Here is a 27,255-nt window from a genome sequence, read left to right on the forward strand (position 1 = left end):
TTCCTGTGTTATGTCTTCCGGATCCGTGATTATTGTTGTGCGTTCGAATAGTGTTCTGACTACTGACAGTTTGTGTATAGTGGGATGTTCTGATGTCCAGAGGAGGTATTGGTCGGTGTGTGTGGGTTTTCTGTGTACTTTTGTTTTGATGTCACCGTTGTCTGTGTGGTGTATGTTGATGTCTAAAAAAGCTATGGATCGATCTGTTTCTTCTTCATGAGTGAATTTGATGTTACCGGTGGTGTCTATGGTATTGAGATGGTCTGTGAGGTGTTGTGTATGTCCTGTTTTTGTTTTTTCCAGAATGTCGTCAACGTAACGTTTCCATAGCGTGGGTTTATATGTGTCCAGGGCTGTTAAGAGTGCCTTCTGTTCTAAATCTTCCATAAAGAAGATCCAGCGTTGGATCAGGGAGGCCATTGAGATCCGCAAGCGGGGCCCGAGGACCATCAACAGGGACGAGGGAGCCTACATGCTCTCTACAACCTGGAACAGCATTTTGGAGAGGTGAACGGACAGCAGAGGGCGTGGCTCATCTGTCAAATCTGACAGGTGAGCCACGCCTTCATCCATCAGTTGATAAAGACGCGTCACAATCACATCACTGACACTCTGATGAAGGCGGAAGAACCCGCCGAAACATGTCAGGTAAATGAACCTAAGAAAATTGTTTGATATAGAAGAACCAGTGAAGTAGGTGTGATTTCAAGTTTTATTTCGAGGGAGATTTTCTTAAAAAATTGTTGTATCCATGCATAATGCGCACCCCAGATTTTAGGACAATAAATTAGTTAAATTTTGCGCATTACACATGGAAAATCACGGTAATAAACATAAAAAAAATTATCAACAAGAATAAAATGAATAAACTGGATTTGATTTAAATGTGTTCAAATTCACATTTTAAATAGTGAAAACGCAAAACACGATAAACCAAACCAAGTTGGTGATTTTTGGGGGCAAAAAAACAATGATTTATTTTTTCCAGCTGAATGAAAGACAGTAGTGGGGTAAAAGTACTGTATTTGACTTGAAAATGTTATGTTTGAGCATGTGAATGCTGTTTTTTATTAATGTTAAAGTCAGTGGTGTGGTATTATCGTATGTTGAAACCATAATATTATATATATAGTGTGTTAGAGGAGGTCTCGCATAATGTTGTCAGTGGGGTGCGCTGTGGTGCGCAAGAGGGATTGTACTGCTATGTGAGACACGAGTGGGGAAAAATAAAAAGTTGCTGAATAAAAAACTTAAATTAGCGTTCATCTCTACTCCGCATAAACACAAGTATTTTTTTCTATTAATTCAACTGTAGCATGATTGTAGATGGTATTAGACCAGGGGTGGGCAAACTACGGCCCGCGGGCCACATCCGGCCCACGGGGCCGTTTAATCCGGCCCGCCAAACCTGAATAAATTGTATTAATTTTTTTGGGGGTCATTTTCCCTGCAATTACTATGTTTCCCCAGTAGATGGGCTCCCGGGAGCCGTGTCAGAAAGCTCGGTGCACACTCACAAGTGCGTGTGCGTGCGTACTCAGTAGTACGTAGTAATTTCATCTATCAGTGCCGAATTTCGAGTGTAGGCTGTGACGTCAATATTCTCGTAATTCGCGCGCTGAGTTTTCAGATACAGTTTTACGCTAATGCCACCCACAAACCTTCCCCTGGAATCCTTCCATTAAAATGAGTGGCCCGAAGAAAAGAAAGGTGGACAGTGAGTGCCGAATGTTAAAAAAGAGTGGACAATTTGGCTCGACCTACGTGTGTGAGAAGACGTTCAGCCACATGAACGTCAACAAAGCCCGTCACAGATCTAGGTTAACGGACCGACACTTCGGCTCTATCCTAAAAATTACCACAACAAATTTTACTCCAGACTATGATGCACTAGCCAAAAAGGGAAACCAACAATACTATTGATTTCTTTATTACTTTATTTAGATGTATTCTTTTACTGATTCTTCAAGATGATGTATTTGGTCAGAATGTTTGCCGTTGGATGTGATTTCGCCTCATTAGATAAACATATTTCATAAATCTGACCTGCAGGCGCTGAAGTGATGGAAAATGTTATTCATCATAACAGTGTCGTATTTAATAAGAATCACTGATAGTATTTTTTTGGTGAAATATTTTTTTAATGCTGTTAATAAATGCATTTGTTTTCAAAAAGCTTTTTTTTAATATCCATGCTTTAGTATCTACTAAAAGTAGAAACCTTTTATGCAATTTATATTACTTCACACAAACACTACATCCATCTGCTCCTGGTTCGGCCCCCCGGTCAAAATTTAGACCCAATTCGGCCCGCAAGTCAAAAAGTTTGCCCACCCCTGTATTAGACAGACTTGGGATACATATACAAAAGATAATGTAAACATGGTTTGAGGCAAAGAAATGTAGAAAGTCCAGCAATTGTGCAAATCAAAATGATTACAACTTCAGAGATCAAAGCACTGCCGAAAATAACAAAGTAACCAAATAAATGTATGATTAAACAATAAATAAGCAATCAAACAAATAAACAAACAAATAAATAAATACATAAATAAAGGAGAACAGAAAACAGACTGTACGTATCTGAGACTTAATAGAGTAAAACCAGAGGGACAGGTTTCCAACTGTTAAAGGCCAGGCTGTTCTTTGTCTGCATTGCATGTCGACCCGCAGGAAATACCCAAGAAGATACGATAAAAACATGAAGGAGGTGAGGAAAAGCAGCAAAAATAAAGAGGGTTTCCTGACAATTTTCCTTGCTCATAGAAGTCAAGTCAAGTAAAATATATTTACATAGCCCTAAATCACAAGCAGTCTCAAAGGGCTTCACCTAGACCAGTGGTTCCCAAAGTGGGCGGTACCGCCCCCCTGGGGGCGGTGGAAATATCTGGGGGGGCGGTGAGGAAGAAAGGGGCGGTAGGGGGGCGGCAGTCGATTTGTACACAACACGCCGCTCTGGCCCAGCCAGTTTTTGGTTACAAAAACAAATCTCTGACTGCTATCAAGTGCTGTGGAACAAGGTCAAGATGTACTTCATTGCCTTCCCAACATCATATTTAGTAGAACGGGGCTTCAGTGCAGTCACCTTGCTTCTTTCCAAGCAAAGAAACCGACTGAAAATTACTGACCGCGGGGATCTTCGACTTCTTCTTAGTGAGTTCCAGCCTGATGTTGAGAAGCTTATGTCCCTGCACCAAGCACATCCATACCATTAATATTACGTGTGAGACAATGAAGGTTACTGGTGGAATGTTTATTTACGATTCTATGTTGCTGAAACAGTTAAAACTGCTAAAAAATAAATTGGTTTACTAAATACTAAATTGGGTTTTATTTGTGAAATACACATTTGTGTTTAACCTTTCTCTTTTCAAATTGCAGCAAACCAAATATCAAGAAAGAGGTGTTTGTTTCCATATGTGCCTTGGGGGGGGGGGGGGGGGGGGGGCTAGGAATTCACTGGGGAGCCAAAGGGGGCGCCAGCCTGCAAAAGTTTGGGAACCACTGACCTAGACAAATTGGCAATTATTCTGAAGGCACCCCCTGATCTTAAGCTCCCAAAAGGGCAAGGAAAAACTCAAAAAACCTCTACCAGGGGAAAAATGAGAAACCTTGAGAAGGGACCACAGATGGGAGGATCCCCCTTTCAGGATCACTAGGCTGCAATGGATGCAGAAAGGGCACATAAAAGACATCATGTTAAAAAAAAAAAAAAAAAATCAATAAAAAAGTGGATGTCCAAGTCAAAGCGAAGAGCTGCCAGAGGTGCCCTTGATTGTTCCATATAGAATCCGCAGAAGTCACGATTGCCACGCTGGTTTGGGAGTTTGCGTTCCATGATGCTGGCCTCCATCGTACGAGTGTTTTTGAAAGACTTGGCTGTCGCTGTGCTACAATATAATATCATTATGAATTAATTATTGAAAATCACATTACAATACTTCAAGCACATGTACAACTAGCATCCATGTACCGTAATTTCCGGACTATAAACCGCGACTTTTTTCCAAAATTTTGAACCCTGCGGCTTATAGTCCGGTGCGGCTTATATAAGATTTTTTTCGTAATTTTTGTGATGACTTGAACACTTTTATACACTCGTAAAAAGGCTGTGGACCGCTGTTGTGCGGTATCTTGAAGAAAAAAAATACCAACAAAAATACTATTTTGAAACACTACTATGGCTGCTGCTTATTCTGGCTGTGTTGCTTGTGACTATTATGAGCTTTAGTAGAAATGCACGCTAGGTGACCTGCGTCAAAGGGCTCTAAACCAGGGGTGCCCAAACTTTTCAGCTCGCGAGCTACTTTTGAAATGACCAAGTCACAAAGATCTACCCACTAAAAAAAAAAAACTTTTTTATATATATACACTACCGTTCAAAAGTTTGGGGTCACAAAATTGTTTGGGTGACCCCAAACGTTTGAACGGTAGTGTAGATATTTTTTAGATAATTATTTATAGATTATATATATATCTTCTGTGTAAAAATCTTATAATATATATGTATACTTATATTCATAGATTATATATAATCTTATTATATAATTTATAATATTTAATTCATAATATTTTATTATAATAATATTTTACACTACCGTACATATAAGCTAGAGATTGACGCATTTTTAAAAAAAAGATCAACTATATATATACGTTAGGGGTGTAAATCGCGGGTTTTGTCACGATACGATATCATATCGATACAAAGAATCACGATACGATATTTGCCGATATCTTAAAGCTTGCTGCGATTCATTCACGATATATCACGATATAGTGCTCCACGATCGATATTTTATTTTATTTTTTTATTTTTTTTAAATAAAAAATATAGAACAATATCCTGATTTATAACAATTCATACGCAAAATCAACAAGGTACTGCTAACTCTTTATTTAGGAAATTACATTTAGTAGTATACAAAGTGCTTATTTTAACACTGAACTTTTCTCATATAAGTAAAGAAAAATGAATATTCTTTCTTTTTTTGTAATACCATTGACTTTAAAGTGCATTACTGAACAAAACAAAAACAAGTTCTTTATAATGAAAGTAGTAAACATTACACCTTGACCATATGTTCTAACCCAAATGCAAAAAAAACCCATTCTCTTGCAATACCAGAGAACTATACATAAATAAAATATGTATGTTGTTATTTAACTCTTCTATAAAACAAAAATAACTTAATTTATAACTCTTTATATAGAATTTTAACATTACACGGTGTCTACTCTTTGAACTGTTCAATATGGCCAATAATACAACATGTAGTGCAAAATCAAAAGTAGTTTGTCACATGTTTGTTTAGTGCATTGAAATTTGTGATAGTGCGTTCTTTGTTAGGTTCTTCTTCAAGAAAATCAAGTGATCGACATGCTCAGGTGTCAAAACACTACGTTCTGAGCGGACAATGTCACCTGCAGTGCTAAATACACGCTCGGAGGGCACGCTTGTCGCAGGAATACAGAGATAGGTTTTGGCTAGATTTGCAAGGAGGGGAAACTCCATTTCATGACTTCCCCACCATTCTAACAGATTACCTTTGAGTGTTAATAATTCAGTCTCTTTGTATCTATTTACTTCCATCTCTGCCAGCTGCTTGGATGTTTTCACGAAGTTGCTGCTCGCAGTGTATGTGTCCCCAAACAGATCCTCCATTGCTTTGGTTTTTTTTGAGACAGGAACATATTCTAAAATGACACAAAAACACAAACATTGTTTTAGGGCTCAGGTTTATAATAATTATGCAGAAAACACACACCTGAAGCATGGAGCTCATCATCACATGCCTCTTCAGATGGGTGTTGTTAGGGTAGTGTTCACTCTAACTTATTTTGCAAGAACCACACTGGAGACAAGTTAGTCGTTTCAAACACCTGCAGGCGGAGAGTTCACTCGTCGCTGTGCTTACAGCGATGGTCGAATGAAGTCTGAAGTCAGGCCTCATCAGGTGCATATTTATTGAGAAGAAACACAGTGGGGTTGAAAGTGGGGGTGTGAGAACCCAGGAAGGGGTGAAGACGCTCCCCTGCTGATCAAAGCATAGCAGGGGGCCTTTTACGACTTTGTGGAAACAAAGCAACTTTGATTGCTTCCTCTGCAGCTAGTCAATCAGGTGAAAATATCTTAGCACTTTGGTCTACTACTTTGGTAAGACAGGACAAGCTAGGTAAATTATTACAGGTTACATTCCAACATAATCATACGATGAAGATATTCTGCAAACCCTAACATATCCCCCCTGTTTTATCATATGAGTATGTCAAACCCGATCACTCAAACATAAGAAAGAAAATACAATGACAGCAATAATTTCCAGTGAAGACGAGGCATTCCCCTCAATCCTCCAGTCCAAATTTTGTGTGCAACTGAAAAACCTGCGGCCAGATTAAATGCAGGAAAAGAGTTACACGGCCCCTCTGCCTTAGGCGACCAGAATGTTATCAATAAAAAAAAGAAAAAGAAAAACACAGAAACAGTACATCATTGTACCCATCACTTGCAAGGCATTTTCGATGGTCAAATCATCAAGTTTCTGTAAAATAATGCTGAGCTAAACAGCAGTCGTCCGGAACATTCGCACCCCAGACAGGGTCATGGGGGTCAAAGGTTGTAATCGCCCTGCGGCGACGGCCAGAAGAGTTGTGTGCTGTCGTCAGCTGACGATGTTGTATCCTGTAGGTGTGGTCTGTCACCCACACTGGTGCACACACTCCTGTCCAGTTGGCGGGCAGCATCGGATAAACCTTGTGACCACAAAGCCACCAGCCATTCTGTATGAAGTATGTTCCGTTTGATGGTGCAGCCATGTTGGTCGGAGAGCCCTCACCACCTGAAATGGCTCTCTTATCCTGACACTCAGTGGCGATGTCCAAAGCTCCCATCCAGTTCCCTCCTGGAGAGCAGTCTCTGTCAATGCATTTGTGGGTCTCACTTCCTTGGACGTAACACGTATAGTTCACTCCAGGTGGCCGGTCTGTGAAGGCCACCTGCGGCAGTGTTCGTCCTTTAACAGTCACATTGAGATTTGTCCAGAAAAGCTGATCACAGGTACCTTCCGCAAGTCCAGGGCGGGACGGGTCGGCATCACTGACTGTGACAGCACGGTGTTGATATCCAACTCCTCCCATGGATGCCATGCATTTCGCTTCAGTGACATTCATTGCTCTGGCCTCCAAGTGAACTTGTGTGGAGGACGGAGGGAGTTTGGAACACACATAGCAGCCCTCCTGTGTGTGCGATCTCACAGTGAATTTGACGTAGCGGTACCACGTGTTGGTTTCGTATGGGTTTCTCGGGTCCCATGACCAGTCCTCAAAGTTCTCATCGTGTGACCATCGTTTTCCACGGTCAACATTGTCACTTGGTCTGTTCAGTTGAGTCCATAGACCATAGCACGCTCCAACCACAACGCAGCAGAGGATCCATCTGGCATATGGAGCCCCGTTGCTACTAGGATGGCAGAGACACCGGGACATCCCCTCGCCTAGCGGAGTGGGGATCGTTGTTTTCTTCACCAACATTGAGACGTCCCACCCTAAACGATAGGACTCCTTTGAAGTTAGCCTTCCCCACCACTCCGAATTAGGGGTCCAGCACTCTCTGCAACTTGCAGTGGCTGAGGTGAATCCAGCTGGGCCGTTCAGCTATCTTTACTGCGGTGGGGGTAGTCAGCAGGACTTGGAATGGTCCCTCCCACCGTGGGCTGGCCCAGCTCTTTCTTTTGATGACTTTGATGTAGACCCAGTCCCTGGCTTGACGGCGTTGTCGACCTGTGAGGATGAAAGATCAGGCGGCAGTAAATTTGCATTTGACACCTCTGTCAGTCTGAGCGTTCTGATCATGTAATCTGCCAAAGACTGTTCTTCATCTGCCTTTTGTAAATCTGCATGTAACACAGGTAGTCTATATGGCCTGCCGTGGATGATTTCAAAAGGTGTTAGCCCTTCTGAAGTGGGAGTGATTCTCATATAGAGCTTCACTAAGTCCAGGCACTCCGGCCAAGATCTGCCTGTTGTTTCCATGCATTTTTTCAACCTGCTTTTGATAGTATAGTTTGCTCGTTCAACCAGGCCAGCGCTGGACGGGTGGTAGCCGCAGTGGTTTTTTAACGTTACCCCAAGGTGTACAGCCATGTTCTGTACAACTTGGTTCACAAAGTGTGGACCATTGTCACTGTAAATGGTTTGGGGGATGCCATGAGTCGGTATGATGGCTTTGCAAATGGCTTTTGCCACTGTTAAGGCATCCGCACGTTTAGACGGAACTATTTCCACCCATTTGGAAAATGCATCAATCATCACTAGGCAGTATTTGTGAGGTCCACTTTGTGTGAGCTCAATAAAATCCATGTGCATGATTTGAAATGGGTAAGACGGTTTTGGAAATGAGCCTCTCTTAGGTCTCATGTTTCCTTGTGGATTATGTTTCACACAAACGGGACATGCTTTACAAAATTTTTTTAAGTAAACATCCAAACCAAAGGTAGTGAATTGTTGATGTATGATGGACCTCATCCCCCCTGTCGACACATGGCAAGGCCCATGTGTCGCAATTGCCGCTGCTTTAAAGAGTGACTTAGGCAAAACAGGTTTGTCATCGACGCGGAGGATATTATCTGTGTCCGCTATTGCTCCTTTTGTCGTCCACATTCGTTTTTCCACCATTGGAGCATTGCCCTGCATATCTGTCAGTATAGTCTTATCTATGAGTTGCGTGTCCTCTGAATCTATTAAAAAAAATTCATGGCCATGTTTCCCTGCTGCCGCTTCTTTAGCAATTCTGTCCGCTAGTCTGTTTCCATTCGAGGCTTCGTCTGTGCCTGTGGTGTGAGCAGCACATTTACACACAGCCAGTTTAGCAGGTAAATGAATGGCCTGCAACAAGTCTTTCAACAAGGAGGCGTGGGTAACTGGCTTACCAGTTGATGTTGTCAACCCCCTGCGCTCCCATTGTTTTGCAAAATAGAACAGAGTAGAAAACGCATACTGACTGTCTGTGTATACAGTGACTTCCTTATCTTCCGCCAATTCACAAGCTCTTGTTAGTGCAATTAGCTCAGCAGCCTGCGCTGACCTGCTGTATGGAAGCTTCTCTGCTTCAACAATCTGGTTTGGCAATTTCACAATTGCATACCCACTTTGATTGTTCCCCTTATGATCCTTCGAACATGACCCATCCACAAACCACTTTTCCCCTTTGTCGAGTGGTGTGTCAATTAAATCTTGTCTGGGCAGCTGTAGATGTTCTGTAGCTTCCAAACAGTTATGTGGGGTGCCATCCCCTGGCAACGGGATCAGCGTCGCCGGGTTAAGGACTGTGCACCTCTTTATCAGAATGTGTGGTTGTGACAGGAGTGTAGCAGTGTAGGATAGGTGTCTGGCAGGTGACAAAAAGTTCATCTTGCTTTGTAGTAGCAGCACATCTACAGCATGTGGAACTAGTAGCTCCATTCTGTGAAAGAGCACCACATCTGCAGATTGTCTCACTGCAAGCGCTGCCGCGCATACTGCTTGGACACAGTCTGGCAAGGACTGAGCCACTGGATCCAATTTTTTTGAATAAAATGCAATTGGTCGTAGTTTGCTGCCATGGCTCTGCAGCAACACTGAGGTCATAAACCCATTCCTGCAGTCTGCTGTTTGTACAAAGGTCTTATTGTAATCTGGCAAGATAAGAGATGTGGTTTCCATCAGAGCCTGTTTCAGCACTACAAAAGCATCATCTGCTGCTGGTGTCCACATTATTTTTTCTGTCATTGCCATGGGGACTCCATGCGCAATATCCAACAGCGGTTGCGTCTTTTCCGCATAATGTGGGATCCATGCTCTGCAGTAATTGCAGAGCCCCAAAAACGACATAATTTGTTTCTTTGTCTCCGGTTTTGGTGCATCTGCAATGATCTGCTTTCTGGTTTTCTGTATCTGTCTTCCAGAAGCTGTCAACGTGTGACCTAAATAGTTCACTTCCCGTCTGACCCATTGGAGTTTGTTCTTGTTCACTTTATTCCCTGTTTTGCAGAGATAGTGCAACAATGCTAAGGAGTCTTCCTTGCAAGCAGCTTCGGTTTCAGAGGCCACCAGGAGATCGTCTACATAAACTAGAAGCTGGCTCTTGTTTGACATCTGAAAATCAGCCAAACAAGCCATGATAGCTTGCGTGAAAATAGTTGGACTATCAGCGAATCCCTGTGGCAATCTGGTGTACGTATAACTGTGCCCTTTAAAGGTAAACGCAAACCAAGACTGTGAGTCTGGGTGAATTGGCACTGAGAAAAACGCATTGCTAAGATCAATTACTGTGAAGAACTTATGGTTAGGTTTCAAAGTGTTCAGAAGTGTGTGTGGGTCAGGCACATTAGGTGCTCTTGTCTGCACTGCATCATTCACCGCTCGTAAATCTTGTATCATTCGCCAATCAATTTTATTGGCCTTTTGGACTGGGAAAATAGGTGTGTTGCAAGGAGAATCCGAGCACTTCCTAATGATTCCTCCTGACAAAAGATCATTTATAACAGGGGCAATCCCGTTTATTGCCTCCTGTTTTAAAGGATATTGCTTAACTCTTGGACGCCACTCTGATCTTGGTTTGATTTGCACTGGCGGAATGGATGTTAACAGTCCTACATCAGATGGCCCCTTTGTCCACAGTTTGTCAGGAAGCCCAGCCAATTCCCCCTCCTCCTTTTCACTCAAACAAATGTTAACTAGTCAGGGACGCGCATAAGCGCATGCCCTACCGACAGCTACTTCACACACAGTTTGCTTCCACACGTCACAACTGGTGCTGTAGCTCCACCCATCGCCTTTGTCCTCATAGTCTGTGACAGAATCCGCAAGTTTAATCCGGCAACCCACATCTGCCCATGTTATACTGTGAGGTTTAAACAATGAAACGTGGGGTACAGCCGACAACTTGTATTTGTCATCCTGAGGAGCGGGCAGGAGCACAGCAGCAGCTGCAAATGACCTGCGATCAGTGTACAGAGCAGTGATTGTTAAAGTTACTTCTGTGTCACTGAGAAAGCTCTTAATATAGTCATCTTGTGGATCAGTGAGGATGTTCATGGAGACATGTAATTCATTACAAGTCATGACTGATTCCGGTCGCGTCAATTGTTTCCGGGCTTCCCTCAGCAAATTGCCTGGTAGCTCGGGATTCTGTTCAGCAGAGATGTCATAGGAACAGCAAATCCGCTCACCTGCCTGCGCAGCATATGAGTCTACATCTCTCACTCTACATGCTCGCATGCCATCCTTTACTGGGATTATTGCAATTCCCAATCTAGTCATCAGATCTCGTCCCAGAAGGTTTATGGGACATTTTGGGGATAGCACAATCGAGACTGAAGCTATGACTCCCGTTTCATCATCTCTCACTACAACTGGATTGGAGATACTCTCCTTGTGTACCTGCCCATCAGCAGATTTTACCCAAATAGTATTCAGGGAGGCCTTTAGAGTTGGGACTTTAGTTTTTATTACGGTTTTACACGCTCCGGTATCACACAAAAACTCTACTTCGCTTCCTCCAATGTTTAAGGTAACATATGGTTTTTCTTTTAATGCATTCAAAATGTCCCATGCTGCATGGACGTCTACTATCTCTTCCTCTGTAGGAGCACAAGAGATCACATGGGGGGAGTCTAGTCATGCTGACAATCTGGCTTTTCCTCTGCCCCTTCCTCCACCCTTTGATAGGTGTCGTTTTGCCTGACGACACTCTCTTGCGAAGTGTCCCCGTCTCCCACAGTTCCAACAGTTGTCAGAATCTGATGGGGGTTTTGAATTATATGGCGGCCTGCGACCTTGCTGGCCTCGACCTCTTCCTCTGGCCTGCTGGGACCCATGAAAGAAGACTGTTGTATCTTCATCTAGGTCAACATCATCATCATCGCCTAGATGAAATACATCAGAACTTTTGCCTCTTTTGATCACTTTTTCAGCATGTCTGGCCCATTGCATAGTTGTTGTCACACTTGCAATATCTACTTCCACCAAATGTTTCCTCACCCAGTTGCCGATTTCAGGGCGGAAATTAGTAAGGAGCGCATTTTTAAGCTGTTGCTGATAAGCACTCTCAGCTGCATCATTGAATGGGATGCCGCTATGCACCCTGAATTCTTTTTCGAATCTTAAGCGAAAATCATCAGTATCTTCCCCAGGCTTCTGTTTAATTCCTGCCAAATGACCATAATTCGCTCGTTTTCGAAATACAGTTCGCACTCTTTGCACAAGATCATTCCATTGTGCTGCATACTCTCCTACCAATTGATTTCCCTCAACGGGATAGGGAAAGGGCCCTTGATTATTTCTACCCGTATAATGACCTCTAACTTTTGCCCAGTCCTTTCCCAAGGAAGACATTGCAGCTTCGCCTGCTTCATGCCCATTCAGTCTATAGGAATGTATGATTCCAGCCATGTCTTCAGCCCATTTATCTGGGTCTTCGGCAACAGGGGTAACCCCTTCAACTGCTTTTCTTGCCTCTTCCAAAGTCCATGGCCGAAAAACATACGTATGTGGAGGTTGGCCTTCCCCTACAATAGGGTTTGGCACCTGTATCATTGGGCACACATCAACATTGTCCAAATTTTGGGAAAATCTAGCAGCAGTGGTCAAACTTCGTGTTTGTACAGGACTTCTAGTAATGTGACCCTGATTTTTTTTTTTTCTGTTATATGGGGGAGGGTGCAGGTCTGTTAAACCCGGATACAAGTTTTGCATACAAGCGGATGATCCCGCTTGCTCCGCTTGAGCTGCATTCCCAGCTGCGGCTGGAGCCGTGGCCGGGACAGTGCGCCTGCGCACTGTGGCCTCATTGTCTTCCGGCCTGACAAACATAGTCGCTGCCTCATCACTTTTCAACTTTCTGTCTTTTGTCTTTTGGATTTGTTCTCTTCTCTCTTGTGAAGCATTCAACCACAGTCTAGCACAAATCAATTCTTTCTCTTTACTTTTCTTTTTCAGTCCCTTTGACTTCCTATTCACACTCTCCTCCAAAACATCAACCACTACCTTCCACACTTCAACTTTCAACTTCCCTTCTACTCCATACTTTTTCTTCCACTTTGGCATGTATTGCATACAATTAAGAAATTTACTCGCCATGTACTTCTCATCTCCTTCAAGAGCTAGGGATTTACCGGTTTTGTTTCCCATCTTAATTAGGTATTTTAGGTTTATACAATTTATTTTTATTCTTATTTTCTTTGAGGATCCTCAATGCAGGTTTAAATCGACCTTCCACCAAATTCTCTTTGCAGTCAATGTATCCTACCAGTCGCACTCTCAACCACACAAACACCAGCGCTTTTTATTTTTAGGCCTATCCAGGATGGGTGTAAAACCCTCCAACACAGCTTGGAGGAACGGATAGAAAAAAGAATCTACGCCCTTCTTCAATTAGGAAAAAGAAACTCTGTTCTTTCTTAGCCCGTTCCTTCCACTGGGACTTGAACCCAAGCTGTTCTTTGGCCGGAGAAACGTACAAAGAAATATCTACACCCTTCTTTGATTAACAAAAAAGAAGCTCCGTGTTTCTTAGCACGTTCCTTCCACTGGGACTCTAACCCAAGCCAGATCCCTCAGCTTGGAAGAACAGACAAAGAAGAATCTACGCACTTCTTCGATGAACGAAAAAGAAGCTCTGCTTTTCTTAGTCTGTTACTTCCCCTGGGACTCGAACCCAAGCTATATTCCGTGCACCTCTACCTATTTACGCGCGTTTCACAACAACACAATCACACAACTTTAGGGCGTTAACTTACTTGTCCCCTGGTTCGTTGCACTGCCGGGTCCCGTCAATCCACCTCTGTCAGACGAAGGCAGACCTAAGATGCTGGCCCAGTGAAGAATTTCCTTCCCAGGTCTTTCTTTACCAGGTCCTCCTAATGGACGCTGGCCCGTCGACGGTGTACAGCGCGTCGTCCTCCGTCAGCCAGATGGCGGGTATGAGGGTCCCGGGTTTCGGCACCAAAATGTTAGGGTAGTGTTCACTCTAACTTATTTTGCAAGAACCACACTGGAGACAAGTTAGTCGTTTCAAACACCTGCAGGCGGAGAGTTCACTCGTCGCTGTGCTTACAGCGATGGTCGAATGAAGTCTGAAGTCAGGCCTCATCAGGTGCATATTTATTGAGAAGAAACACAGTGGGGTTGAAAGTGGGGGTGTGAGAACCCAGGAAGGGGTGAAGACGCTCCCCTGCTGATCAAAGCATAGCAGGGGGCCTTTTACGACTTTGTGGAAACAAAGCAACTTTGATTGCTTCCTCTGCAGCTAGTCAATCAGGTGAAAATATCTTAGCACTTTGGTCTACTACTTTGGTAAGACAGGACAAGCTAGGTAAATTATTACAGGTTACATTCCAACATAATCATACGATGAAGATATTCTGCAAACCCTAACAGGTGTGTTGTGTGAGTTTCCTCCATTGCAGTGCCATCATGAGCCTGTGTGTCTTCCTGTGAACCGAAAAAAGATGTGCATTGTTAATAATTATCTGGTAATACATTTATCATGTGCTAGTATTTAATCTTACTTACTTTTTGGTCCCACAGCTGTGTAGCCTCATTTATGATATTCTTGAATGTGGCATCCCTCTCCTCTTCGCACAGAAAGGGCAGGGTCTTGAATCTTGCATCAAGGGCAGCTGCAGTGTTTAATACTTCTTGGACATCTGTGTAACGATGCTCGAGCTCTATGGCCATTATTTGTTTCATTTCTTTGATCAGTGGCATGTCATCCTCACAGACACTGAAATGTTCAATCAATTTACTTTTAAGTGGAGCAATGACTGAGATAGTTGGTTGTGCCTCCTCACACATTATTGTAGTTGCAGTTTTCACAGGCCTCAGTAACTATCATTTCTTCAGCTGTGGATATGTCATCTTCATTTAGTGTTTGTAAATCATTCTTCATGGACTTTCTGATTTTTTGGTCAAGCTGTGTAGAACACACAGCAGCCTGTTGCTCCAAAAAACGCTCCAGCATATCAAACGAGCTGTTCCAACGTGTGATGACATCTTGGATGAGTTTGTGTGGTGGGAGATCAAGTAGTTTTTGTTTCTCTTTTAACACAGCATTGGCCAGCGTGCTGCGGTGAAAAAAACTCACAACACGACGTACTCTACCTAAAAGACGGGCAGCATCATTGCATTTGAGTCCTTTTTGAGTTGCCAAGTTGATAGTATGTCCAAAACATTTTATGTGCGGTGACAGATGCGCCTCTATTCCTGCTACGGTCATGTTCCTGACATTGTCAGTTACAAGAGCTGGGTTTTTATCTGCAATGTGCCATTCTTCACATGCTTCGTTTAGGACAGAGGCTAGGTTCGGTCCTGTGTGAGAGTCACTTAAAACGCGAGTCTGAAGCACTTAGTTTTTTAGCGTCCATGCTGTATCAATGTAGTGGCAAGTGACCGTAATGTAGGCTTCAGTTGAGCGAGAAGTCCATCCATCTGTAGTGATAGCAACCCGTTCTGCTTCCTTTAGTTCGTGTAATACCTCCGCTTTAGCACGGGCATATAGACGTGGTACACATGTTTCACTAAAGTACTGTCTCGATGGTACTGTATATCTGGGCTCTAGCGTATTCATCAACTCGGAAAATCCCTCACCCTCCACGCTACTAAACGGTCTCAAGTCTTTACAAATATAATATGAAATTGCAGCAGTGATGGATTTAGCTCGTTTAGAGTTTTTACTTAGCATTTGGGGGAAAAATGTGTTCACGGAGGGCGTCGTGTCTGTGTTGTTTTCGCGGCCGCTGGCTTGAGGGAGAGATGTCGTGTTTTTTCTTTAAATGTGCGGCGAGATTTGTGGTGTTCCCTGAATATTTGATCACCGCATGGCAGAATTTACAAACTGCACGTGTCTTGTCCGTTGAGCCATCTTTTCTTTGGAATCCAAAGTGCTTCCAAACGAATGACTTTAAGCCTAAAGGGGAGCAAATGTCCTCGTCTTTTTGGACACTAGCCATACCACCAGGCCAGGAGCCGCGTACTAGTTGTCGCCTCCCCTTTCACGTGCCTGCTCTGCTCAAAACACAACTTGCCGCGCACTGCTCCCGGAAAGAGGAAGCAAGCAACAATGAACTGGATTTCAAAATAAAGTCGCGTCTAATGTCCGAGGTCAAACACGGCGATATAAATCGATGTTTACGTTTAGTATCGATGCCAATAAATCGTAGAGCATTATATCGATTAATCGATGTGTATCGATGTATCGTTACACCCCTAATATACGTATATATATATATATATATATATTATATATATGTGTATATATATATATACATATATATGCATTTGGTCTCAGCAACACATATATATATGTATATATATATATATATATATATATATATATAGACCGTATTTTCCGCCCTAAAAGGCGCACCAGATTATAAGGCGCACCTTCAATGAACGGCCCATTTTAAAACTTTGTCCATATATAAGGCGCACCAGATTATAAGGCGCAGAAAATAGAAGCTATACTGCAACAAACTGAGGTTGACTAGGGTTGCGGTATGCATCCACTAGCCAATAACCAACGAGCCCTCTGTAAACAATCGCGTTTCTCAAACGATCTCCTATAAAATGATCGGAACTGACTAAAGTTCGATCTAACGCATTGGTACTACTTACCTATGTTTCCCTTCCATATCGATCCGTAGATTTACTCGAAACATTAACAGAGCAGCCTATTTTGACATGAAATAGCCTGGTCCGTATAGCAGCTATCGTTATAGCATTAGCCATCCGCAAAGTCCCACGAGCCTCAGCTCGCAATCTCCCATGAGCCTCAGCAAAGTGTAAACAATCGCGTTTCTCAAACGATCTCCTATAAAATGATCGGAACTGACTAAAGTTCGATCTAACGCATTGGTACTACTTACCTATGTTTCCCTTCCATATCGATCCGTAGATTTACTCGAAACATTAACAGAGCAGCCTATTTTGACATGAAATAGCCTGGTACGTATAGCAGCTATCGTTATAGCATTAGCCATCCGCAAAGTCCCATGAGCCTCAGCTCGCAATCTCCCATGAGCCTCAGCAAAGTGTAAACAATCGCGTTTCTCAAACGATCTCCTATAAAATGATCGGAACTGACTAAAGTTCGATCTAACACATTGGTACTGCTTACCTATGTTTCCCTTCCATATCAATCCGTAAATTTACTCGAAACATTAACGGAGCAGCCTATTTTGAAATGAAATAGCCTCGCGGGTACAACAGCTATTCGGTGACGCCCCCTGACTACAGTTGCCGTAATGTTGGGAAGCGATGCGACCTTGTAATTTACTAGTCGTACTAAAACGTACTGAAACATTTTGGCAGAGCACTGTGTACAACCAGTATGGATCAACAAATTCATCAATTGATCCATATATAAGGCGCTCTGCATTATAAGGCGCACTGTGTTTTTTTTAGTAAAATGTAAGTTTTTAGGTGCGCCTAATAGTGCGGAAAATACGGTACTTAGTCAGTGTTATGATGGAGCTTCTGTGATGAGTGGGATAAGAGGTGGTGTACAAGCTCTGCTGCAAAACAAGATTGCTAGGCATATCCTATACATCCACTGCTACAACCATCAACTGCACTTAGTGGTTGTGCATGCCATACAGAGTGAACCATGTGCAAAGAGATTTTTTGACCTCTCTAGTTCATTGTACAAGTTTTTTCAGCACCACTGTGTGTCTGAGGAATATAATGCACCTAACCTTAAAAGGCTGCTTGAAATCCGATGGACAAGCCACTATGAGGTGACAAGGTGCATTGTTGACAATCAAGACCATATTGTCAGTATCCTATCTGAGATGACAGAGGATGATAGTGCTGCTGTTGACCTGTGTACCGAGGCATCGGGCCTGCTGTGTCAAATTAAGAGGCATCACTTCTTTGAGACTGGAAAGTTTCTAGTGCTGGTGCTTGGTGTCTTGAAACCAGCAAATGCAATTCTACAGTCTCAGTCTGTGGATATGTGCAGTGCTTCTGAGGTTGTTGGTGCAGCACTGGAGTCCTTAAAAAGCCTCCGTGAAGATGAAGATTGGGGAGAGTCATCTCAGGCAGCTGCTGGGGATGATGCACCGCCTCCAAAGAGAAGGTGGACAATGAGCAAATGTCTTGGTCAAAGTGTTGTGCTCTCAACTGTGGGCCATACAGACTCGGACGATCCAACCATTTCCCCCTCTCAGTCTCTGAGAAGATCTCTGCTCAACATCCTTGACAGGGCCATTTCAGAAATGGAGAATAGATTTTCTCAGAAGAACGTTGAGCTGATGAGAGCCATATCTAGTAGGGGTGTAACGATTCATTGATGGACATCGATGAATCGATATAATGCTCTACGATTTGTTGGCATCGATGCTAAACGTAAACATCGATCTATATCGCCCGTTTTTGACCTCGGACATTAGACGCGACTTTATTTTGAAATCCAGTTCATTGTTGCTTGCTTCCTCTTTCCGGGAGCAGTGCGCGGCGTGTTGTGTTGTGAGCAGAGCAGGCACGTGAAAGGGGAGCCGACAACTACGCGGCTCCTGGGCTGGTGCTATGGCTAGTGTCCAAGAAGACGAGGAAATTCGCTCCCCTTTGGGCTTCAAGTCATTCGTTTGGAAGCACTTTGGATTCCAAAGAAAAGATGGCTCAACGGACAATTAAAATTATTGTAATTAAATAGTTCAGTAATGCACTTCAAAGTTAATGGTATTACAAAAAAAGAAAGAATATTCATTTTTCTTTACTTACTTATATGAGAAAAAATATAGGAATTTTATAAAGTTCAGTGTTAAAATAAGCACTTTGTATACTACAATACTCATGCAATTTCCTAAATAAAGAGTTTGCAGTACCTTGTTGATTTTGCGTATGAATTGTTATAAATCAGGATATTGTTCTATATCGATCGTAGAGCACTATATCGTGATGTATCGTGAATGAATCACAGCAGGCTTTAAGATATCGGCAAATATCGTATCGTGGTTCTTTGTATCGATATGATATTGTATCGTGACAAAACCCGCGATTTACACCCCTAATATCTAGTCTTGCACCCAAATCCAGCACATTTCTAGATTCAACCGGGTTGCATCCTCTGTCTGCGCTGGCTGGCACTGTGGCAGATGATCTAAAAAATGAAATTCTTGTGGCAAAACAGATGTTGCTCAAGAAATGTCCAAATGAAACAAGACCTATCCACTGTCTGTAAACACCTACAGGAGTATAAGGAAGCTTTTCCTGAGTTGCATAAATTGTATGTAACAGCCCTGGTAATTGGTGTGTCTTCAGCATCGTGTGAGCGTTCCTTGTCCACATTGTCACGGGTCCTAACCCCTTATCGTCGCACCATGTTACACAAGCCGAAGATAAATTTGGTCATCTTAGCCCATGAGAGGTCCATAATGAGTAACTTGGATATGGATGAATTTGTGAGAGTTTTTGCACAAGGAAATAGGAGACTGGTGTTGTAGAGTGGAGTGGGGAGAAAAAATAGTGAGAAAGAAGGAGATTTTCGTTATTAAGTTGCTAATAAAAAAATACATTAAAAAAAAAGAAAAAAAAGTTATGTGTTATGTTCTGCTCTGTAACTGTTATGTTGTACAAATTAGTTCCCTAACTATTTTGTTGTAGAGTGGATTGGGGAGAAAAAATAATGAGAAAGGAGGAGATTTTAGTTAAGTTGCTAATAAAAAAAAATACATTAAAAGAAGAAGAAAAAAAAGTTATGTTAAATGTTCTGTTCTGTAACTGTTGTGTTGTACAAATTAGTTCCCTAACTATTTTGAGTTATTAGCTAATAAATAAAAAAATATAAATGTTTCTGTTTTTATAAATTAGTTTGAGAACTTGATGTTTGATGATTTTATTTTCATAAGACTTCCTTTCAGTTTTGTAAATATTGATGATAGTGAAAAGTATTTTCTTTAGCTTGAAATGATTTTGAGAATTAGGCCATCCAGTTAAGATGAATGTTATGTTGTTGAAAATGGTTATTGCTTGGTTGTTGAAATCTGGATGAAGGATATTTTATTTTACTTTTCATTTATTTATTTCATTTATTTTTCAGTTCCCCCCCTGAGGGATTGCCACCTTATTGTGGTCAGGGGGTTTGCTTGCCTCAGTGACCCTAAGAGCTATACCAGCAGAAGCTTTACTCTTCAGGTGGGACACCCAAGCTGGACAGGTCTTAGTGTAGAGGCCTGACAGAGTGCAATCCACTTCTCCAGGTTGAGATCTGGGCACACAGCTAACAACTGCCGTGATGAAAACACAAACAGTGATAAAAATGTGTAAAAACATGCCCCCTTCACATTTCTGACTGCCCCCTCTTATGTGCATTCCTAGAACCGGCCCTGGTTCTGACAATTGGAGGGAACTCGCGAGCTAGCGTGTTTGTGTTTTGTTGTTAGCGCCGTTGTTTGTACGAGCGTCAAGTGCGAAAAAAAAAAAAAAACATTTTAATATCACGCGATCAACCAATAGTGGCTTGGCGATCGACCGGTCGATCGCGATCGACGTATTGGGCACCCCTGCTCTAAACCCTTTCTCTTACTCTGCCATGTACTCAGAGATTACACAAAGCAGTGGCGCTGTTTGGACCATCTGCATTGTATTAAAACCCAATCAATCAGCATTTAAATTAAATTCTTCTGACATTTTGCTCACCAAAAACAAGTTGTAATGAATGTGAACTTTTAATGCATTTTATTCAGAAGGTTACTTTGAACCCTGAGGCTTAAATGGCGGTGCGGCGTATTTATGGATTTTTACGGCCTCCAGGGGGCGCTCTAGCAGGAAGCAAGAGCGAGACAGACGAAGAAGAGATAATGCGCCGAAGAATACGTGCTAGTTTGATTGTGTTTTGAACATTTCGCGCATCACGCACACACCCTCATCATGGAAAACACACGAAGAAATGCATTTGATGCAGCTTTTAAGTTAAAAGCAATCGATTTGGAATGCATAAAAGCGACAACAAAAGCGAGACTGAGAGTGTGTGGCGAAGGATATCTAACGCTATTCCAATCGGACACTGAGGAGGAAGACTTCGATGGTTTCAGTGCACAGGAGGAAGATGAAGATGGCTCTTTTTTTACTTTTACTGGTGTGTTTTTTAACGAGCCCTGTTGGTGCTGTACTACCGTGTTGCTGCTGTGTTACCGCCGCGTCTCAGTGACTTTTACCGGTATGTTTTTTTTAATCCAGCCCTATTAGTCTTGTGTTACTTCCGTGTTGCTGCGGTATTACTGCCGCGTCACAGGCAGTGTTTGGAAAGAAATCTTAAGGTATGTTATTAAAACTTTAAAAAAGCTTTCTGTGTCCAGTCTTTCTTTGTTAATAACTCGCAGTGCACACTTCCGTGTTGCTGCGGTACTACTGCTGCGTCACAGGCAATGTTTAGAAAGACATGTTAAAGTATGTTATTAAAACTTTAAAAAGGCTTTCTGTGTACTGTCTTTCTTTGTAAAAAACCCGTGTGCACGTGCGGCTTATAGTCCGGTGCGGCTTATATAAGAAAAAAACTAAAATATCCCCGGATTTTAGCTGGTGCGGCTTATAGTCCGGAAATTACGGTACTAAAGAGAGAATGACGTGAACAAATTCACAAACCTGTGTCATTTCTCTGGCCAGACAGGCCAAATCTCATCAAGGTTGAGTACCACAGGGGCCAAACTCCTGTCTTGACAAATGGAGCACGCGGAGTTACAGGAAACACGGAAAAACTGAAACAACAAACATTGAGTTGGTGAGGATACGAGTTGAAAAACATTTAAAATTAAAGGGGGTGTTTGGTGACAATAGTCAATAGAAGATTTGTTGCCTACACACAGAAGAATAAGTCTTGCTTCTTGCCTCCCTGGTTTGCGAGTCATTGGTCCACGATGAAAGTTTTTGCATGCTCAAGGTCTTTCTGGACAAAAAAAAAGGACAATCCAAGTAAAGTGATTAAAAAAGTACAATTCTGCAGAAGGTATACACAAGCTTAGCTATGAATTACAAAATGTTACAATGTTACAATAAGGTGATATGTCATGCTTACCTCTGGCCTCCATTGTGGGATGAACTGCTTTCGCCAGATAAAAGAAACTCTTAAATTTAGTGTCTTTAGAAAGGGAAAAAACATGTTTATTGATGAGCAACTTACCTCGTCTGTTTTCTGTTCTCGCCTCGTGATTATGACGTTAAAAAATTTTGAAAATAATGATAAGAAAATAAAGTTTAAAAGGCCTTCCCTTAAGTCATCTTTAAAATTTGATTGTAGGATTAGAATTAAAAAATGTAAAAAGTTAAAAAGTCACCCCTTAACTCATCAGACCAGCTCAGTGACCTAGTGGTAGAGTGTCCGCCCTGAGACTGGAAGGTTGTGGGTTCAAACCCCGGCCGGGTCATACCAAAGACTATAAAAATGGGACCCATTGCCTCCCTGCTTGGCACTCAGCATTAAGGGTTGGAATTGGGGGGTTAGATCACCAACTGATTCCCGAGCGCGGTACCGCTGCTGCTCACTGCTCCCCTCTCCCCCAGGGGATGGATTAAAATCACACGGGGATGGGTTAAATGCAGAGGACAAATTTCACCACACCCAGGTGTGTGTGTGACGATCATTGGGACTTTAATCTTAATCTTTAATCTGGGAGTTAATTTAGAAAATGTAAACATTTTAAAAGTTAAAAACTTTTAAAGTCCTTCCCCGAAGTCATCTTTAAAATTTGATTGTAGAATTAGAATGAATAAAATGTAAACAGTTAAAAAGTCGCCTCTTAACACATCTATGAGTTCATTTACAAAATTCAGTATTCAAAACACAGAAAACAGGATTACCGTTTTTTTCCGTGCATAATGCGCAAAATTTAACTAATTTATTGTCCTAAAATCTGGGGTGCGCATTATGCATGGGTACAACAATTTTTGAAGAAAATCTCCCTCGAAATAAAACTTGAAATCACACCTTTCTTCTTGTTTGTTGTCAATCGCGCATCGCATTCAGCCATCCTGCCCAACACACTTAGTCAGTAAAATTCATAATTGACGACACATCGTTTGATGCGATGGTGCAATCCTTGATGGTGTGTTATTGTCAAATATTGTTTGTTTTTTGATCTCCATCGCAGACCGGATATCATACGGAGGCCGCCATTACAGATGCGCAGAACGGATGCGCAAGACACGTCAGCTATATAAAGAGCGAGAGTTCAGTTCTCTACCTATTAATTTCAATTCACAGTTTAATTAGCAATTTCAATCAGCAAATAACAAAATGCGTATTACTGGTAATATTTTATTTCACAACACTTTGTCTTGTTCACTTCAAACACGCTGCATACGAACACAATGCTCTCGTATCAGACGCTTGCTCGATCACCTGCTCGTTTGCTGTCACAATGTACCCTACACAAATCCGAAACATTTCTCCGCTATCGAGTTTGCTACCGCATGCGCAGTGATACTGACCGGCAGAATAACATCCGGTTCTTCCCAAAGATGATCTTTTTTCTGAAATAATTTTACGTTTACAGACTTAAGTAAGAGTCAAAATTTGGGTGCGTATTATACATGGGTACAGGCTTTTTTCCAGCATCGACATGCCATTTTTAGGGTGCGTATTATGCACGGGGGCGCATTATGCGTGGGAAAAAACGGTATGATAGCTGTAGTATGTTTGCAGGACACCTGAATAAAGAGCACACTGAGGTCGAGAGACAAAAATGAGGTCAATCAATGTGTTTTTGTCAGTGGTAGCAGTGGTTATGAGCTGCGTGTAACCCTTTGAGCAAAACAATTCAAGAACGGGCTTGTACGAGGCAGAAAGCGCATCTTTGTTAAAATCGCCACATACCAAGATCTGATGATGGTCCATGACTTCAAGATAACGTAACAGATTTCCCAAGCTTAAAGTTAAAGTCCCAATGATCGTCACAGACACATCTGGGTGTGGTGAAATCTGTCCTCTGCATTTAACCCATCCCCGTGTGATTTTGATCCATCCCCTGGGGGAGAGGGGAGCAGTGAGCAGCAGCGGTGCCGCGCTCAGGAATCATTTGGTGATCTAACCCCCGAATTCCAACCCTTAATGCTGAGTGCCAAGCAGGGAGGCAATGGGTCCCATTTTTATAGTCTTTGGTATGACCCGGCCGGGGTTTGAAACCACAACCTTCCAGTCTCAGGGGGGACCCTACCACTAGGCCACTGAGCTTGGCAGAAATGTGCGCAGACTGTGGCCCGGAGCCCTGTAAACGGCAGCGATCAACAAATTGATGGGAGCTTCGAGTTTCACCGCAACAAATTCAATATCGGTCACACCCTGTACGTATTTCTTTTCCTGGGCTGCGATGTGACTTTTGACACAAATACCTACGCCACCACCAAGTTTTGTCGCCAAGTCGGGACAGGTTGTATAAGAATCACCTCGTTGAACTAAGTTCATTTTTACTTGTTAATCACTTCACTGGTTCTTTTATCTCACACAAATTATTTTAGGTTGCATTACCTGACATGTTTCGGCTTGTACTTCCGCCTTCATCAGAGTGTGACACAACATCAGCAAAACACGTGATATCCCGCACGTGACAAGACAGCCCTTCGGTGTTATGATGGACGATGATCAGCTTGTTTGCTTTATCTACCCTCGGCATCACGTGAAACAGGGGCATTACACTGTCCAAAGAATCTTCTGTCATCTCAGCAAGAGCAGCAGTGATTTCTGGATTTGCATGAATTCTTCTCTCATCCATATGCAGAATATGAAGACCACTGAGCGAAGTCACTCTACTCAGAGCTACGTAGCCCATGCCGTGTTCGAAAACGCCTTTCAGCGAAACCGCAGCCTCTGATGTTGTCATGCCTTGTACCTTATGGATCTTGCAGGCAAAATCCAGCTTAATGGGAAACTGCCGGCGCACCACTCCAGACTTCTGCATCCACTCCTCCTGTCAGTCAATGAACACAGAATTCGCAGCACTTGTCTTAATCACACGGTCTAGCTCCAGCCCAAGTTTGTGTACACGCGCTTCATTTGGGTAGTTCACCAATTGCACAACTTTTGCAAACGTCCCATTGCACAGACCTGCTTGAACGTCAATATTGCATGTGATCATAACGCGAGCACCGACGGCAACTTTGATTGAGTCGGGCAACCCGTCCTTAGGTCCTTGGACAGGAGTAGCTTGCCTTGCCATTCTGCCCCTTTTTTTGTCTTTCTTGTAGTCATCTACGTCGATTTGTACAATGTCCTTATGAAGCAGATTCAGCATCGCGGCGTTATGGCCATCTACCTGTTTATTGGTGGCAAAATATGCAGAATATTCTTTGGACACATTACTGGAGAAGTGTACCTCGTAGCAAGCAGAGCTCTGTCCAGTTCCGACAGTTTGTCAGACTTGCCTTTGACGCGGAGTCGGTTCAGCAGTTCAGCAAAGACGGCATCATCTTTCTGCCTCATGATGGTGGTGAGTGTGATCTTTCTTGAAGTTGTCACGCCAGTGGTTCCGGCCGAGTGGGATCGTACACGCATACAGGTTTGGACTGTCTCACGGGAGGGAGCTGAAAGAATCTGAACAGCAAGAACAGACATGCCACCAAAAGGTAAATTGATTCCTTTGATTTGTTTCAATCTGGTATTCGCAAAGAGGTCTTTTGACACCATGGAAATCTCGTCGATAATGAGTATTTCAGCGATCGAAAGCTCTGCTCTGACTTCGTCCAGTTTGTTGCCCAGGCCTTGATACGGGGGTTTTGAGACTTCTCGGCAGTTTTGAGGAGAGAATGCAAAGTTGTCCCTGAAATGTTGAATGCCGCCGTACCGGTGATAGGCTGCGAGAACAACAGTCTGTTTGGAAATGTCTGCTTCCTCAGCCCAGTCGTGGTAGTCTGAGCAATATTTTCGTGGCCTCTGCATGGATACATTTGATCAGATGTGATTTGCCGGTCCCGGCGCCACCGTTGACGTAGTAGAAAAACTGCTCAATCGGCTTTGAGCTACACACAGGATATATGCACCAATCTCTGACTTTGTAGAAGACGGACGCTTGTTTTTGGTTCAGGTTCCGATACATACCGCGTAACACTGTGGGATCGACAGCAGCCAGCAGCAGTTTCTGCCACAATAGACATTTCTGTTGTTGCTGAACTCACGTTATAGTCGGGGACATTTTCCTCCACGTTGTCATTTGGGTTGTCTCTTGCGTTGATTTCCTCAATGCATTCGAGTCTTTGCAACTCCCTCTCGGGAGCCAGGTGGCACCATTCGTTTATGTTGAGCCCACTTTCCTCCATCTCTTCGATGCCATCGTCAATGTTTTGACTGTGTTTCTCATACCTTTCTCTGTTCCTTTTGACGATTTCGCACACGAGCTCCACATTGTCAGCATATGGTAACGGTACACAGGCATGATCATGGAACAACTGATATGTGGGAAAGCGTTCAGATTTTAACTGGCAACCAGCACGATGAGGCAGGTACAGCTTGAGCAAGGCGCAGTGATATTCTTCTGGATTCTTTTGTTCTGAGAATTTACAGTATTTGATGACCGCATGTTTTTCTGTTCTTTTCTGGACAAACCCCATGTCCTTCAGCAGACGCAAAACGTTTTTACCTTTCTTGTTTGCCATATTCTGCACGTTGATGCAAAATCAGCCAAGCACGTTACTTCAAATTCCTCCGTTTGAGGTCTGCATTTATATTTGTCTGGCAGGCCAGTCATCCACACTTCGTGAGACTCCTGCGTTTTGCCCTCAAGGAGTGAGAGAGGATAACTCATTTTCAGTGCATTGTCACTCGTTTGTACAAATATCACACTGCGAGAGGACTGTTTCATATGCAAGCCGCATGCGCGCTCGACACACTCCTGAGCACTCACTTCTGTCTTCATGGAGTATGCTTGCATAATCTGTTTCATTTCGTCGCTCTCGTTGACATTTTCGTTGCGGGAGTTGTTAATAACCGATTTCAGGTATTGGTTCAGATCGTGTCTGCTTTGCTGATGTAGCTGCAGATGTATGCGATGCAAGAGTAGGCATTCAGGATGTATTGGATGTCCAGGTTTCCATCCCAGGCAAGAAGCAAATGGCGGTTGTAGTTGTTGACCCAGCAGTCTTTTGGTTCTCGGTTAAGCGCGACAGAACTCGACGAGGCCGTCATGTGCAAACAGTTCCTGTACTCATCATCGGTGAGCTTACATTTAGCCAGTACCTGAGGCAAAGTCAGGGATGACGTTTCAAGCTCATTCAGCAGACGTAGCACGGGAACAA

The 27,255-nt window shown here is 42.9% G+C and overlaps 1 long non-coding RNA gene across 1 annotated transcript; it reads right to left on the reverse strand.

The window, feature by feature from the left end:
* Window positions 1-2,502: 2,502 nt before the first annotated feature.
* Window positions 2,503-22,313, reverse strand: LOC119134977. The gene is made up of 6 exons (XR_005100454.1): window positions 22,154-22,313; window positions 22,049-22,097; window positions 21,834-21,915; window positions 21,619-21,731; window positions 3,510-3,890; window positions 2,503-2,830 (listed from the first exon to the last, which is right to left on the reverse strand). It is a non-coding gene; the product is annotated as an uncharacterized LOC119134977 (long non-coding RNA).
* Between the last annotated feature and the right edge of the window lie 4,942 nt (window positions 22,314-27,255).

Source organism: Syngnathus acus, chromosome 15 (assembly GCF_901709675.1).
Source record: "Syngnathus acus chromosome 15, fSynAcu1.2, whole genome shotgun sequence".
NCBI lineage: Eukaryota > Metazoa > Chordata > Actinopteri > Syngnathiformes > Syngnathidae > Syngnathus > Syngnathus acus.